At 42.3% G+C, this 16771-nt stretch overlaps 1 protein-coding gene across 1 annotated transcript in view; it reads right to left on the reverse strand.

Moving 5' to 3' along the window:
- LOC132407441 (rab GTPase-activating protein 1) overlaps window positions 1-16507 on the reverse strand; it is a 243889-nt gene extending 227382 nt beyond the window's left edge. The window contains exon 1 of the mRNA XM_059993944.1: window positions 16369-16507. The gene's annotated coding sequence lies outside the window, so the exon portion shown is untranslated. The remainder of the gene's footprint in view (window positions 1-16368) is intronic.
- Window positions 16508-16771: the final 264 nt, after the last annotated feature.

Here is a 16771-nt window from a genome sequence, read left to right on the forward strand (position 1 = left end):
ATACCAATGCCCCTGAACGGAAAATCCTAGAAGTAGTAGTGGAAGCAGCCCAGTCCATCACAGACAAAGGACTCCCCACCATTGAACCCACCTACACAGACTGCTGTTGCAAGGAGTCAGCATCAATAGGGAGCCCCACCACCCAAGTCACACTCTCTTTGCACTGCAGCCATCAGGAAGGTACAGGAGCCTCAGAATTCACACCACTAAATTTATTCTCCTCAACCATCTGGCTCTTGAACCAGAGGGGATAACCTCACTCAACTTCATTTGCCCCATCATTGAAGTGTCCCCACAACCTAAGGACACACTTTCAAGAAGTCCTCACCTCAAGCTCACGGTACTTATTGCTTACTTATTTACTATTTCTATTTTTCTCTTGTATTTGCACAGTTTACTATCTTTTGCACACTGGTTGTCCATCTTGTTGGTGCAATCTTTCATTGATTCTATTATGGCTACAGGACTTATTGAATATGCCCACAAGAATACAAATCTCAGGGTTGTATGCTGTAACATATGTACTTTGAAGTTTGAAGAAATACTGTATATAATAGAGGCAGAGTTCATGGATTCATTGTCTATTCAGAAATCTGATGGCAAAGGGGAAGAAGCTGTCTGTTCCTGAAATGTTGAATGTGGGTCTTCAGGCTTCTGCACCTCCTCCACGATGGCAGAAATAAGAACAGAGCATGGGGGGTGGGGGGGATTGGAAGAAGGGAAGGGGTGGCAAAGAGAGATTGGGAAGAGCAGGAAGAGACATACTCATTTTTTTTGCTATACTTCAGCACACCTTGAATAATGAACTTAAAATGTCGACATTTCAAGATAATCACCAACACAAGCCACAAACTAAATATTGCATTCCCCGTCAACTGAAAACTTATCTCAGCAACACAGGCTACAAGCTACCAAATTCAGCAAATATTAATCAAGGAAAGCCACACACAACTCCAAAGCTTGCTTCAAGAGAAAGGTTTCAGATGGGCGCCATGATAGCATAGCAGTAAGTGCAACACTACTGCAGCTCGGGGCGTCTGGGTTCACAGTTCAATTCAGTGATCCTCTCTAAGGAGTATGTACATCCTTGCCATAAATGGCTTTTCTCCAGGCACTCTAGTTTCCTGCCACAGTACAAAGACATACTGGGTGGGAGGTTAATTGGTCGTTGTAAATTTTACCATGAGTAAACTAGGGTAGGGTTAAATAGGTAGTCTAGCTCAAAGGGTCAGAAGGCAGTATTCTGCACTATCTCTCTAAATAAAAAACCGTACTGTGCAAACATCTTAAACACTTTTATATAACTAGGGTACCTAAGACTTTTGCCCAGTACTGTAGTAATTTCATGTATTGCACTGTACTGCTGCATCAAAAAAAAATTCATGACATATATAAATGACGATAAACCGGATTTTGATATGGGTCTCTATTGTGGACTGAGAGTGGGAAGGGGCAGGGAGAGGGGAATCATGGTTAGGAAAATGGAAAGGGAGAGAGAGGGAATGAGAAGCATCTGAGAGACAATTTATAATGATAAAAAAACAATTGTTTGGAAATCGAATGACCCTGACTGGTGTCTTAAGTGTGTGTGTGAACACATACCTAAGACTTATGCACAGAACATTAAGTCAGTCAGTAAGTCGATAGATAGATAGAGGAAAGGTAATCAGAATTGGCCTCAGCCCTCAATGAAACAAGTGGCACCAAGTGCAATCAAGCACCCCCTGCTGGTCACTTAGCAGACTGAAGATCACTCCCACAGCCTCTGCTTCAAGAAAAACAAGCGTTGTGATCAGGAACTCTGAGCATGTTTGTGGAGTGGAAACTGGTCTTTTAAAGCCCCTGAGAGAGTGTTATTTGCAGGGCTAAGTTCTAGCAGAGTCAACAATTAGATGGGCCAAATGGCTTCATCCTACACCAAATACAGGTACAAAATACAGGAAGGACGATAGAGTATTTAAAACTATGAGGGGGTTAGTTAGAGTTGAAGTGGATCGGCTTTTTCCATTGAGAGTAGGGGAGATTCAAACAAGAGGACATGAGTTGAAAGTTAGGGGGCAAAAGTTTAGGGGTAACACGAGGAGGAATTTCTTTACTCAGAGGGTGGTAGCTGTGTGGAACGAGCTTCCGGCAGAAGTGGTCGAGGCAGGTTTGATATTGTCATTTAAAGTAAAATTGGATAGGTATATGGACAGGAAAGGAATGGAGGGTTAAGGGCTCAGTGCAGGTAGGTGGGACTAGGTGAGAGGAAGCGATCAGCACAAGACTAGAAGGGCCGAGATAGCCTGTTTCCATACTGTAACTGTTATATGGTTATATAAAAGTGGAGAGATTTAAAAAGGAAAAACACACAAAATGCTGGAGGGACTCAGCAGGCCAGGCAGCATCTATGGAAAAGTGTACAGTCAACATTTCGGGCCAAGACCCTTCAGCAGGACTAGGGAAAAAAAGATGAGTCTTCCTCCAGTCCTGCTGCAGGGTCTCGGCCCAAAACATCACCTGTACTCTTTTCCACAGACGCTGCCTGGCCTGCTGAGTTCCTCCAGCATTTTGTGGATTGCTTGGATTTCCAGCGTCTGCAGATTTTCTCGTCTGAGATTTAAAGATTTCTCTTCAAGTAATGTCTGTGCACAGAGCAACTGTAATGAGCTGGTAGAGGAAGTGGTTGAGGTGGGTACAATTGCAACACTTAAGAGTTATTTGGACAGGTACACGTTGGGGTCTGAGGGGGGGGAGAGTTGGAGTGTTTAAGGCCGAACATGGAGGCAACCAGGACTAGCAGGGAAGATGTTGTGGGTGGCGTGGACCAGACAGCCTGTTTCCTCCCAGCATTGCTCTAAAACACTATAATTATTTCTATGATTCTACAATTCTCATAGAACGAACTCAGACAATAATCTACACAGAAAGATGCAGTTACTCCACTTTAGCAACCACTTTTACCTGGTGGCTCTCCTTGTCCAAATCCCTTCCACTTCCCCTTGACAAATAAGACCAAAAGAGATAGACAGAAACAGAATTAGGCCATTCAGCCCATCACATCTACACTGATTTATCATGACTGATTTATTACCCCATTCTTCTTCCTTCTGCTCATAATCTTTTATACCCTTACTAATCAAAAGACTGGTACTGGTTACTGGCTTGGGTATCATCTGTACAAAGTCTGTATGACATCCCACGAGCACAAGTTTCTTCCCACAGGTTAATTGGTTATTGTAAATTTTCATGTGATAGGCCAGGGTTAAATAGGTGGGTGCTGGGAGATTCGGCTCATTGGGCAGGAAAGGTCTGATCCACAGTATATCTCTAAAATAAACACACAAACAAACCTTTTGATCTCTGCATGCCCAATGACTTGGCTTGCACATCCCTTGCTGGCTCTATACTGGTAAGCTGTTTACCCAACACTCAGTGTGGGCAAGCCAGAATTTGTGTGAATTAAACAATCCCACAGCAAGCTCATCTTTGAGTCCCAAAACCTCCAACAGCACTGAATCCTCCACCCCCACAGATCACTGAGCAAATCGTCCTTCATACTTTTGTCATGCACTACCAACCTGATTTCCAACTCTAACTAATCTCAAGTTCTGCAGCAACTGCCCTAACTCCACCCAACATGCATTTCCCTATGCACCTGCTTTGGATTGATGGCTTAATTACCATCAGTTTTGAATCTCATTTCCTCAAATTCAAATAATTCTCCACAAACTCAAACTTCCCTGTCACCTCCCAAAGCCACACAACAGAACAGTTACGCACCTCCAGCTTCTGCCTGGTATATTCTAGAGTGTGCTCCTCAACTTTTACCTATTAATATCATAGTCTGAAATTAACCCCTTCCTTAAGTCACCATCAAGAATCTGCCAAAGTATTTATTACAATAGCTTCTTTACCAATGTTTTGCTTCTGCTATTCACTTGGACATCTCACTACTTTTAAGACATGACATCATGTCTTAAAAGTTGTCTCAAGGACTCTAAACTCAGGGGTGGTAGGGTGGAGATACATCTCTATCAGATGAGGTGTAAGGTGCTCCTTCCCTCCGCTAGCCTGCAGGTCACCCTTGGGCAAGATGTAACACCTGCTTAGCCCCCCAAACAGCCATGGGAGCAGGAGGTGAATAGAAACTGCGCAGGCGCGGGTGACGCCAGCGGTGAGCGCGGGGTTTAAAAAGAGGCCCACTTTCAGGAGCGGGCAGTGGAGTGCGCGGGAGCAGAGTGCTGGGCTTTGGTTCAGCGGGCTTCAGCGAGAGGAAATCAGTGAGCCTGAGTACGTGCTTGCTGAGGTAAAAAAGGTAAGGTCAGTAGGTACTTTTTTTCATTTATTCTGACTAATCTGGGATCAGGTAATGGGGGAGACAGTTAGAGCAGTGGTGTGCTCCGTATGCAGTATGTGGGAGGTCAGGGCCAACACAGTTGTCCCTGATGACCACACCTGCAAAAGGTGTGTCCAGCTGCAGCTCCTATCAGACCGAGTTAGGGAATTGGAGCAGGAATTGGATGAACTACGGATCATTTGGGAGGCAGAGACAGAGATAGATAAGAGTTATCGGGAGGTAGTCACACCGAAAAGACAGGAGGCAAGCAAATAGGTGACAGTCAAGAGAGGCAGTGGGAACAGACAGAGAGAGCAGAGCACTCCTGTGGCCGTTCCCATCAACATTAAGTATATCAACAATATGTGATGAGGATGTTAGGAGAATTCAGGGTGACTTGGATAGGCTGAGTGAGTGGGCAGATACTTGGCAGATGACGTTTAATGTGAATAAGTGTGAGGTTATCCACTTTGGGAGTAAGAACAGGAAGGCAGATTATTATCTGAACGGTGTAGAGTTAGGTAAGGGAGAAATACAAAGAGATCTAGGAGTCCTTGTTCATCAGTCACTGAAGGTGAATGAGCAAGTGCAGCAGGCAGTGAAGAAGGCTAATGGAATGTTGGCCTTTATTACAAAGGGAATTGAGTACAAGAGCAAGGAAATCCTTTTGCATTTGTACAGGGCCCTGGTGAGACCACACCTGGAGTATTGTGTACAGTTTTGGTCTCCAGGGTTAAGGAAGGACATCCTGGCTGTAGAGGAAGTGCAGCGTAAATTCACGAGGTTAATTCCTGGGATGTCTGGACTGTCTTACGCAGAGAGGTTAGAGAGACTGGGCTTGTACACGCTGGAATTAAGGAGATTGAGAGGGGATCTGATTGCAACATATAAGGTTATTAAGGGATTGGACAAGATAGAGGCAGGAAATATGTTCCAGATGCTGGGAGAGTCCAGTACCAGAGGGCATGGTTTGAGAATAAGGGGTAGGTCATTTAGGACAGAGTTAAGGAAAAACTTCTTCTCCCAGAGAGTTGTGGGGGGTCTGGAATGCACTGCCTCGGAAGGCAGTGGAGGCCAATTCTCTGGATGCTTTCAAGAAGGAGCTAGATAGCTATCTTATGGATAGGGGAATCAAGGGATATGGGGACAAGGCAGGAACTGGGTATTGATAGTAGATGATCAGCCATGATCTCAGAATGGCGGTGCAGGCTCAAAGGGCTGTATGGTCTACTTCTGCACCTATTGTCTATAATAGACAGCAGAGATATCAGTAACCAGCAGACAGACGTTAATAAAGGTAAGGAGCAAGTTTAGCATGGATACAAGTCCTGAAGAAGGGTCTTAGCCCAAAACATCAACTGTTTATTCATTTCCATAGATGTTGCTTGACCTCCTGTGTTCCTCCAGCATTTCACGTGTCAAAGCACAGGTGGCTCAAGCTCTGGTTAATCAGGCCATTGGCTAATCGGGGTAGCTGCTTATTTGGAACAGCTCTTAAAGACAAAAAACCTAAATCGAGAAAATAGCTGGGAGTCCCTTCATTTATTTGCAGCTTGATTGGGGTAGTAGACTGCTGCCGAACAGTTTCAAATAGTGTCAGTCGTGTGCACTTGTGTGGCCAATTCTGAACTGTTTTGCTCAGTACAGTTTCAAGCATTTAAGCTTGGAGATGCAGAACAGCTGGGAGTGAAAAAGCAATGATTTCACTACTTCAAGTTAGGAACTATGAAGAATTTAACTGTACCTACAGTTATCTTTAATGTTGCAACGAAAATCAAGATTTGGAGGATGGAATCATCTACCGCATTGTATGAAGGCAGTCCATTATCTGTGCTGATTTTGTTTATTTATAGTTAATCAAAAGAACATGGCAGTGTACATTGAATGAATTCCTCTGTCTATTAGGAACTAATATTGTTTTATAGTACTCTAAAGGTTCTGGTAGTGTTCTAAATTGTTCATTTAAATACATAAATCGTTACTCAGTTAAATTATAGTTAAAAGGAAATATTTTTAAAAAGTCAAACTATTTCCATGAAACTTAGGCTCGTTGATGCAAAATATTCTGGACCCAATGTGTCCCAGTTAATGGGAAATCACGATACTAGTATTTGAGATTACAACAGACAGACACTTCACGGCCTGTGTGGACAAAGTAGGCAGAGAAGCGCTTCGGTGCTTAAAACTCACTAGAAGCCGAGCTTGCTTTCAATTTCTGCATGACGTTAGTTCACTGACATTTTAAAAGATTTTAGTAGAAAAGCCAAATAATATCTGCCCACTCAACCAATTAAAAATTCCTCCAGCAGACCTGCTGTTCCAGAATTAACGAAAACCAACAATGAAACTTCAGAAGTAGCATGCATCACATCAGATTAAAAAGCTATGGCAAATGCGAACCTGTTTAGAATTAATGTTTTTCAACTAAATAAATACACACTGAATATCCTAATTATCAACAGTAACAATATCCCCAATTACTTGTGTGTACAGTACTTGAAAATACATTTGCTATTGTAAATATAGCAAAGAGACTAACCTGACCATAAATCTTGACATATAAACTCAGTGGCCACTTTAATAGGTACACCGGCCCGTTTATGCAAATATCTAACCAGCAATCACCTGGCAGCAACACAACCATGAAAGCATGCAGGCATGGTCAAGAGATCCAGTTGCTGTTCAGATCAAACATCAGAATGGGGAAGAAATGTGATCTAATTGACTTTGACCATGGAGTGATTGTTGATGCCAGGTAGGGTGGTTTGAGTAGCTCAGAAACTGTTGATCGCCTGGGATTTTCACACACACTGTTCTCTAGAGTTTACGGAGAACAGTGCAATAAACAATAACGTACATCCAGTAAGCAGCAGTTTTGTGGGTAGAAACAATGACAAGGGCCAGAAGAATGTCCAGACTGGTTCAAACTGACAGAAAGTTGACTGTAACTCAAATCACCACACGTTATAACAGAGTGCAGAAGAGCATCTCTGAATGCACAGGCCCAACCTTGAAGTGGAAGAGCTACCGCAGAAGCCCATGAACACACCTCCTGTACCTAATAAAGTGACTACTGAGTACAAGCTCTTGAATTTCTAGAACCAGCAAAATGCAAATAGACACTATGCTGCTCTGCCATTTTTCTCTTCCACACTAGTTCGCTAGAGTTTCAATTTCCTAATCTTTCAAACATTTACCCACTTCCTCTTTAAATACCCCAATGATCAGCCCTCCACAACCCTCCTGGTAGAGAGTTCCAGTCACTCAACCATCCTTTGCAAGTTCTTATGCACCTCAGTGACCATCCAAATACGTCCCATTGATAGAGTTCTCCCACTAGTGGAAACATCCGAGCTTTGGGGCACTATGGAAGCATAGTCGTTAGTACAACGCTACTACAGCTTAGAGCGTCTGGAGTACACAGTTCAATTTCAGCATCCTCTAAGAAAGTTTATACGTTTCTTCCCCAGTGACATTTCATCCCACAGTCCAAAGACATGCCAGTTAGTAAGTTAATTGGTGATCATAAATTGTCCTGTGATTAGGCTTAAATCGGTGGGTTGCTGGGTGGTGCAGATCACTGAGTTGGAAAGCCCTGTTCCATGCTGTCTCCCCAAAACATTTTTTTTAATCCACCCTTTTGTGTCCCTCTCTTATTTTACAAACTCCAATAAATACAGATCTAATTTTATTAGCTGATCATAATAGTACAACTCTATCATCCCCAGAAATTAACCTGGTGAATTCCACTGAGCTGTCTGTAACGCTCGTATATCCTTTCCAAATAAGTGTAACGCTATTACAGTGCCAGTGGCCCAGGTTCAATTCCCACCAAGGAGCTTGTAAATCTTCTCCATCAATGCACAGATTTGCTCTGGGTCCTCCAGTTTCCTCTCACATCCCAATGATGTACAGGCTAATAGATTAATTGGTCACATAGGTGTGAAAGGACAGTTAAGCTTGCTGGGCCAGAAGTCAAGTTACCATGCTGTATCTCTAAACAAATAAATATACCAACTAAAATACCTGTTATATGCACATTTGTAGAAGAGATAAATATTCTCAAATACATCTGAAAGATTTCACTTACTCTCCGTATATCTGTTGGAAGGGTTAAACTTGGATTTACCAGCTCATCCAGAAGTCAGAATCTCTAGCAGCACACTCAATGCTGAATAGCACTGATAATCAGCCTAGCTCTCTGGAGTGGCAACCAGAGGACACATGTTTATAAGGGGCAAGTTTACAGAGGATTGAGGTAAGAGCTTTCTCACTCAGACGAGAAAATCCGCAGATGCTGGAAATCCAAAGCAAAACACACACACAAAATGCTAGAGGATCTCAGCAAACCAGGAGTCCTGAAAAAAGGTCTCGGCCAGAAATGTGGACTGTTTACTCTTTTTCATAGATGCTGCCTGGCCTGCTGAGTTCCTCCAGCATTTTGTATGTGTTTCTTTTTCTCACTCAGAGTTTGAGATAGAACAGCCAGAGGGTTGGTGGAGACACAGACTCTCATTCAATCAAACCAAGCACTTACATCAACAATGTCCAGGTGACCACAAAACACATACTGCTAAATGGGATTAGTACAGATGGACATTCGAAGGTCTCTGGGGAAAAGGCAGACAAGACTGCCTGGTTCACCCTGTTTCAATTAGCAATTCCAAAAACAAATGAGTCAGACTACAATTGTCAATTTACAAAGAAATGTCAAGGTTACTGCCCTAAAACTTGGTAATAGAGGAATATAAAACAGCATTCATGCATATTGACTTCTACATGCCAAAACAAAACAAAATAAAAATAACCCAACTTTTATGTTGAAATATGCAGGGTTAACCACACAAATACAATGGAAATGACCTGACCCAATTCAACCACAAAGAAAAGCGGTATTGCAAAATTACCTTCAACATTATTCATCATGAACCTTCAGAAGTTAATTCAAAATAGATAAACCAGTTTTACTTGATTTGAACACTCCCTGGAATTATTTTCCAGTAGTTTTCTTTACTTGTGTTTATCTCTCATGAAAACATGGCAAAAGTAACAGAGATTTATTTTAAAAATCATAACAGTCATACCAATACTAGTCTCCACCCCACAAAAATAATACACTGGGGAAAATCTGGGCATGAATTGTAACTCCTAACCTAATACTGAAATGCTTAGATACAGAGGACATGGAAAGGATGTTTTCTATAGTGGGGGAATCTAGCACCAAAGTGTACAGCCTCAAAACAGAGAGACGTCGTCCCTTTACAATAGATGAGGAGGAATTTCTTTGGCTAGAGGGTGGTGAATCTGTAGAATTCATTGCCACAGACAGCTATGCAGGCCAAGTCAATGGTTCAATGGTTCCATTTAATATCAGAGAAAAATACAAAATATACAACCTCAAATTCTGACTCCCCATCATTGAGTATATTTAAAACAGAGATTGATAGGTTCTTGACTATTCAGAGTGTCAAAGATTACAGGCAGAAGGCAGGAGAATAGTGTTTAGAGGGATAATAAATCAGCCATGATGGAATGGCAGAGCAGACTCAATGACTCAAAATTGGAGCAATTTTGCTCCAATGTCTTATGTTCTTATATCCATGAGGCACTACAAACCATCAGAAGCAGAACCATATTTTACCCCAATGATCCAGCTTCATACTGTTAGCAAACCCATTCCTTTGGTTCCACCAATTATTGACCAAGAATCTGCCAGAGCTGGAATCTGGAGCAACACAATCTGCTGGAGGAACCCAGTGGGTTGAGCAGCATCAGCAGGAGGAAGAAAACTGTTGATGTTTTGGGTCAATACCCTGCATCAAGTCTTGTTCAGTTTGTCCCGTCTCAATCAAGGTGTTCAATTCTACCACAGGTTCTCAAATAATGAAACGTCTATACAATTTGTTACAAGACTTGGGCATCAGAATCAAGTTTATTATCAGTGACTTACAGTATATAGCATGTTTTTTTTGTTTTGCAGCAACAGTACAATGCAAAGACATAACAATTACTATAAATTAGGAAATAAATAATGCAAAAAAAAGGAATTATAAATAAGTGTTCAAAGACCGTTCAGAAATCTGATGGCGGGGGGAACGAGTTGTTCCTAAAACATTGGTTGTGGGTCTTCAGGCTTCTGCACCTTTTCCCGAAGGTTGTAAAGAGAAGAAGGCATGCCCTAGATGGTAAGGCTCTTTAGCGATAGATGGTGCCTTCCTGTAGCACCACCTGAAGATGACCCCAGTGGTGGGAGAGGCGTGTCCATAAAGGAGCTGAATCCACAATGCTCTGCAGCTTTTCAAGATCCTGGACACTGGAGCATCCATACCAGGCTGTGATACATTCAGAATAGCCTCCACTGATAGAAATTCAATGGAGTCTTTGGTGACATACTCTTAACAAAGTAGAGACACTGGGATTCCTTCTATGTGGTTGCATCAATGCACTTGGCCCAGATTAGATACTCCGAGATACATGCATCCCAAAAATGTTGCTATCTTTTCCCCCTTAATATTCACTTGGATTATCAAATTCTCTACCATCAAAAATAGTGGAAATACCAGGGACCAAAACTAGAGAACTGACATTGACCACCTGCCGACTCCATAAAAACTTTCCACTAGCTACAAAGCACACGAGTGTAACATTATCCAGGAAACAAAAGCCATAAATAGTTATTCCCTCCAACATCAATGCGCTACAGTTCAATGCCAAGATTTCTGTAATAGCATGTCCCAGACTGCAATCTCTACCCACAAATCCAAGGCAAATGGAAAACACACCATCAGCTTTGGATACAAGGTGTTGTCCTCTAGGTCACCTAACACCAGCACTTGGTCTAATTACTTCAGCTAACATGGAAAGGGATCTTCACCACACATCAAAATGTCACACCACTACCACCTCAATAGCAATTCAAGAGGAACTAAAAAAAACAGTAATCTCAAGTTACTGTTAAACCCAAGTTTTATATTGAAATAAGCAGAGTTAACCACGCAAAATGCAATGAAAATGAACTGACCAAATTGGGACCGTAACGCTAGGGCAGAGTTCTGAATTCAAATCCCACGTCTTCTGTTTGTACGTTCCTTCCTGAGTGATTGTGGGTTTCCTCCAGGTGCTCCAGTTTCCTCCCACATTCTAAAGCCATACCAGTTAGTAAGTTAACTGGTCATTTATATTGTCCTGTGATTAGGCTAGGGCTAAATCAGTAGGTTACAGGGTGACACAGCTCATCTGGCCAGTAGGGCCTGATCCACACTGTATTATCTAAATAAATAAAACCACAAACAATTATTAATAAATATCTGAAAATATTCTTCAAATTTGGCATTACGTACTAGCTTGTAAACTGTGCATGCAACTCACATCTTCAACTGCAAAATAGCGCTGATAATGGCGATGTTAAGCACAGCGTTCAACAAATGAAACAACGTTCTTCTAGATGCAAAGTGACTTCTATGAAGGTTGAAATTTCTGGAATTCGAAATACCGAAATGGTTAAAAATATCTCCTATTGTTTTAGGTCTAAATAACATGCACTCCCAACGCACAAGATAACATCTCGATAAGTATCATAGCTGTATTAATAAGCAAGGATAATATGCCATTCTACAATCCCCAAGCTCAAGTACACTGTCCTTAATTTTACCAGTAAACATTTTATAGCATATTTTCCACATACAGAAAAGATATTTAAAGATTAGCTTTAGTTGTCACATATATATCAAAACATACAGTGAAATGCACTGGTTGCGTTAATGGCCAATATAATCTAAGGCTGTGTTGGGGGCAGTCCACAAGCGTTGCCACATTTCTGGCGCCAACAGAGCATGCCCACAGCTTACTAACCCTAAATTACATGTCTTTGGACTGTGGGAGGAAACTAGAGCACTCAGAGGAAACCCACATGGTCATGGGGAGAATATATAAACTGCTTACAGACAGCAGTGGGAATTGAACCTCGATCACCGGTGCTGCAATAGCACTACGCTAACCGGAATGATACCTTGCCACAGACAATGAAAACTGCTATTACCAAAATAATACAAATAGAGCAATCACAGAAACATATATTACACCCCTAATAAAGCACAGAAGTAGTGTAACAGGTCTAATAAGAGTCATGATTATAATCCTTGTCTCGGCACTGGGGTTCAAAATTAAAGGCTTTTCATCTAAATTTAATTTCACTTATTCCACCCCAGCAATACTCCTTCCTTGTTTTTGACAAGAGAAAAAAAATGTGAAGAAAGATACTTAAATGGGCACATTCTTGCTAAAAATTCATTAAACTAAACTAGTCAAACTAAGACATACACGAGTGGGATAGATCAGCTGGCAGAGTGGTGCTGCAACAACTTCTCAATCAACGACAGCAAGCCCAAGGAACTGATTGTCAACTTAGGAAGGGGAGGTCAGCAGAAAACATAGCAGTCCTCATCGAGGGGTCAGCAGTGGAAGGGTGAGCAGCTTTCAAGTTCATAGGCATCAACATCTCAGAGGATCTAACATACTGATGCAATCACAATGACACACCAGTAGCTCTACTTCATTAGGAGTATGAAGAGATTTAGTATATCAAAGACTCTTACAAATTTCTATAAACGTACAAAGGAGATCCTTCTGAGTGGGTGCATCATAGCCTGGTATGGAGACTCCAATGTACGGGATTGCCAAAGGCTGTAACAAGGGCTGCAACACAGCCAGCTCCATCACAGGCAGTAGCTTCCCCACCACTGAAAACATCCTCAAGAGGCTGTGCTTCAAGAAGCTGGCATTCATCATTAAAGGCCCTCACCATCCGGGAGCATGCCCTATTCACATTAATACCACCAGGGAAGGCCTACACTCAATATTTTTGGAACAGCTACTTTCCTTCCGTCATCAGATTTTTAAATAGTCAATGAATGCCATTATATTATTTCTATATTTAAAAATGCACCATTTATTTTGGTACCTTACAGTAATTTTCTTATTGCACTGTACTGCTGCCACAAATCATCAAATATCATGACACATCAATGATAATAAACCTGATTCTGATTTATACTAGTCAATTTTAAAAGGATTGAAATTCCACAAATTCTCTAAACAACTCAACAAACCCATGTACTTGAAATAGGTTTTTGATTAAGTATAATTTTCATTCGGAAGCTACACACTTCCCATTGTAAAGACCATTCAGCCTACTGAGTCCGTCACATCTGATTTATTTTCCTTCTACTTCATTCTCGTCTTCTCCCCCAAACATTTGACACCCTTACTAATCAAGAACCCATCAACCTCTGTTTAAATATACCCAATAACTTGGCCTCCACAGCCATCTATGCCAATGAATTCACAAATTCACTATTCTATGGCTAAAGAAATTCCTCATCTCTGTTCTAAATGGATGACCTTCTATTCTGAGGTTGTTCCCTGTGGTCCTAGACTCTCCCACTAATAGAAATATCCTCTCCATCTCCACTCTAAGCCTTTCAATATTCAACAGGATTCAATGAGATCCCCCTCATTCTTCTAAACCGCAGCAAGCACTGGCCCAGAGCCATCAGAAACTCCTCATACACTTATCCTGTGAATGAAACAGTTATTCCCACGAATCTCCTCTGGATCCTCTTCAATGACAGCACATTCTTTCTTAGGTAAGGGGCCTAAAACTGCTCACAATACTAATATAGTCTGACCTATGCCTTTTCAAGTCTCAGCATTAGATCCTCATGTTTATATTCTAGTCCTTTGGAAATAAATGTTAACACTGCATTTTCCTTCCCTACCACCAACTCAACCTGTAAGTTAACTTTTGGAGGACCCTGCATGAGGACTCCCAAGTCCCTTTGCACCTCTGATTTCTTAACTTGCTTACCATCTGGAAATTAGTCTACACCTATATTCTTTTCACCAAAGTGCACGGCCATACACTTGCCGACACTGTATTCATTCCACCATTTCTTTGCCCATTCTCCTAATATTTTTAAGTCCTTCTACACCCTCAACACTACCTGCCCCTTCAACTATCTTTACATCATCCACAAACTTCAGACAACAAGTCAGGAACAGAGTGAAATACTGCAAAGCTGGAAATAACACAATATTCAATGGGTCAGGCAGCATCTATGGAGCAGAAAGTCAACTATTCAAGTCAATGACCTTTAACTAAAACTGAACTATAAATGTCAATGTAAGAGACCCAATCTCAGATGCCAAACAATAGTAACTTAAATATCATACAGAAATAAGTTTTGAGAATTCTCACATTTTAAACAGCACAACACAGGCCCTTTGGCCCACAATGTTGTGCTAACATGAAACTACTCGACCATCAACCTAACCCTTCCCCCCACATATCCCATAACTATTATATTGAACACATAGCTATTTTCAAAATGTATGGTTAAGATAACATTGTCTTGACAGTCCAGTCAGAGTACATTTATTTGTTGATAATCCAAGCCATTTTCAAACCCATAATCTTAATCAAACAACTAATGACTAAGAGACAAGACTACACCCTCACGTTGCACTTCATACTGATCGTGTAAAGCTCTGATTTCTCAACACCCGCATCATCGGGGAAAACAAAACCTCTTTTGCTTCTAAACTCCTCAACTGCAACATTTAAGTTACAAATTTAATACATCGTCAACTAATCCAGATTATGAATAACTAGTTGTGTTTTGGTGTAAATGATAATCACTAATACTAAATCGGAGAGGTATCAAATACTGACCCCTTACGTCACTGTTAGCCAATAGAAAGCAGTCGAGGAAACAAAACAGTGGTGCAGAACAAAAAATATCTTAAAATAAAAACGCGTTGTTTACATACAATTCAGAACGGAAGGTTTGTGTAAACAGAAAACAAGCTCCAAATGATCAAGACAGCGAAGGACCAAGCGACCCCGATGAATTCCTCGTTAAAATATACAGTTCCTGCCTCTGTACATGGCAGCAAAGGATTCTGGAACCTGTAGTCCTAAAACTACAACACATTCAAGATTGTTTAATGTTATGGCCAGTACACAAGTAAAGGCGAACAATATAATTACTACTTCCGATCTTATTAGCACAGAAAAACACAATAAAACAAGAAAAATAATAATAATAATCAATATAAATACGCAAGATAGCTTATATACATAGATTGATTATATGTCCCATATACAACCGATATACAAAATAAACACCGACATTTAAGTTAATGCATCGTAAATAATGAACATAAAACGATCGAGTTCATAGCACTGGGAAACACAGTGTCCGTGCAATTTGGATTCATGTAAATTAATCGACGGCATTTTCAAATTTTAAAAAAGTATCACGAACAAATACCGCGTTGGACACCTTCGTTGCACGGTGGTTGCTTTTGCTATTACTTACAATTAAATATATTTTAAAAATTATACAACAGGCACAGCACTGGACACAGTACAATCCAATGTTAAATTACTGACCATATTTGCAGTAGAGTGATGATTAATGCAATGGACGCAATTCAGTTGCACAGGGAAAAGTTAATTTTGTTTTTAACTGCTAACGATTAATACTATTAGCAATCGAAAGATAAGGTAAAGCACGACTGGTTGTTTTATCTACGAAAAAAACAAAGGTGGGGATTGCAGAGCTTTGCGCACCGTTGTGGGGCGGCGCAGGCACGTTATTTCCCCCAAGCTGCATAAAGTGGCGGAGGCCGTAATGCAGCGGACTCCGTTTGCTTACACTTTGCCAGAGTTACCGAACATTTGTAACGAGAGGGCTGCAGTCCCGGCCAACAGTGCGCGTGCGCGGCGAGGGCCCAGGGCCGCCGGGCCCGGCACTTTAACTCCACAGCCGGTCCCCGTTACCGAGGGCCGTCGGCGGCCTCGTCCTTTCCGGGGGCGGTGGGGGGGGGGGGGAGAGAATAAGAATCATCGGGGACAAGCACTCTTTCTCGTGTCTTCCGCCACAATCACGGCGCCTGGGATCAGTCTCCTCGGGGGCGCACGGCTTCGCCAGCCCGGTCCTCCGCCCCCACCCATCTCCCTCCACACCCTGAGGTGTCGCTGAGCTCACCTGGGCGCTGCGGGAGGGGCCGCCGAGCGATAGCGAGAAGCCCGGCCCGCCGCTCAGGGCCCGCAGCCGCGCCGCGACGTCATTCGCCTGTCGGCCGCCACTGTCAACACCGGCCCCGCCGCGGCCCTGCACCGCGCATGTGCCGTCGCCACCATGGCCCCGCCCCTACGGGAGCGCATGCGCATGCGCACGCCGCCGGCTCCTAGGACCCTGCTGTGAGGGTCGACCCTCCGAGTAGGCAGGTCTTAAAGGGGCTGCTACCCACCGGATCACAATGGCCATTCTGAGCTTCCAGTTGTCTAGCATTTCGATTCCTCTTCACTGCCAGAGCTGTAGGCGCAGTCCTCCACAATCTCCATCAGCACAGGTACCCCACAACCCGGCTCTCCTCACTTCACACTTG

The sequence above is a fragment of the Hypanus sabinus genome, chromosome 18, assembly GCF_030144855.1.
Source record: "Hypanus sabinus isolate sHypSab1 chromosome 18, sHypSab1.hap1, whole genome shotgun sequence".
Classification (NCBI taxonomy): domain Eukaryota; kingdom Metazoa; phylum Chordata; class Chondrichthyes; order Myliobatiformes; family Dasyatidae; genus Hypanus; species Hypanus sabinus.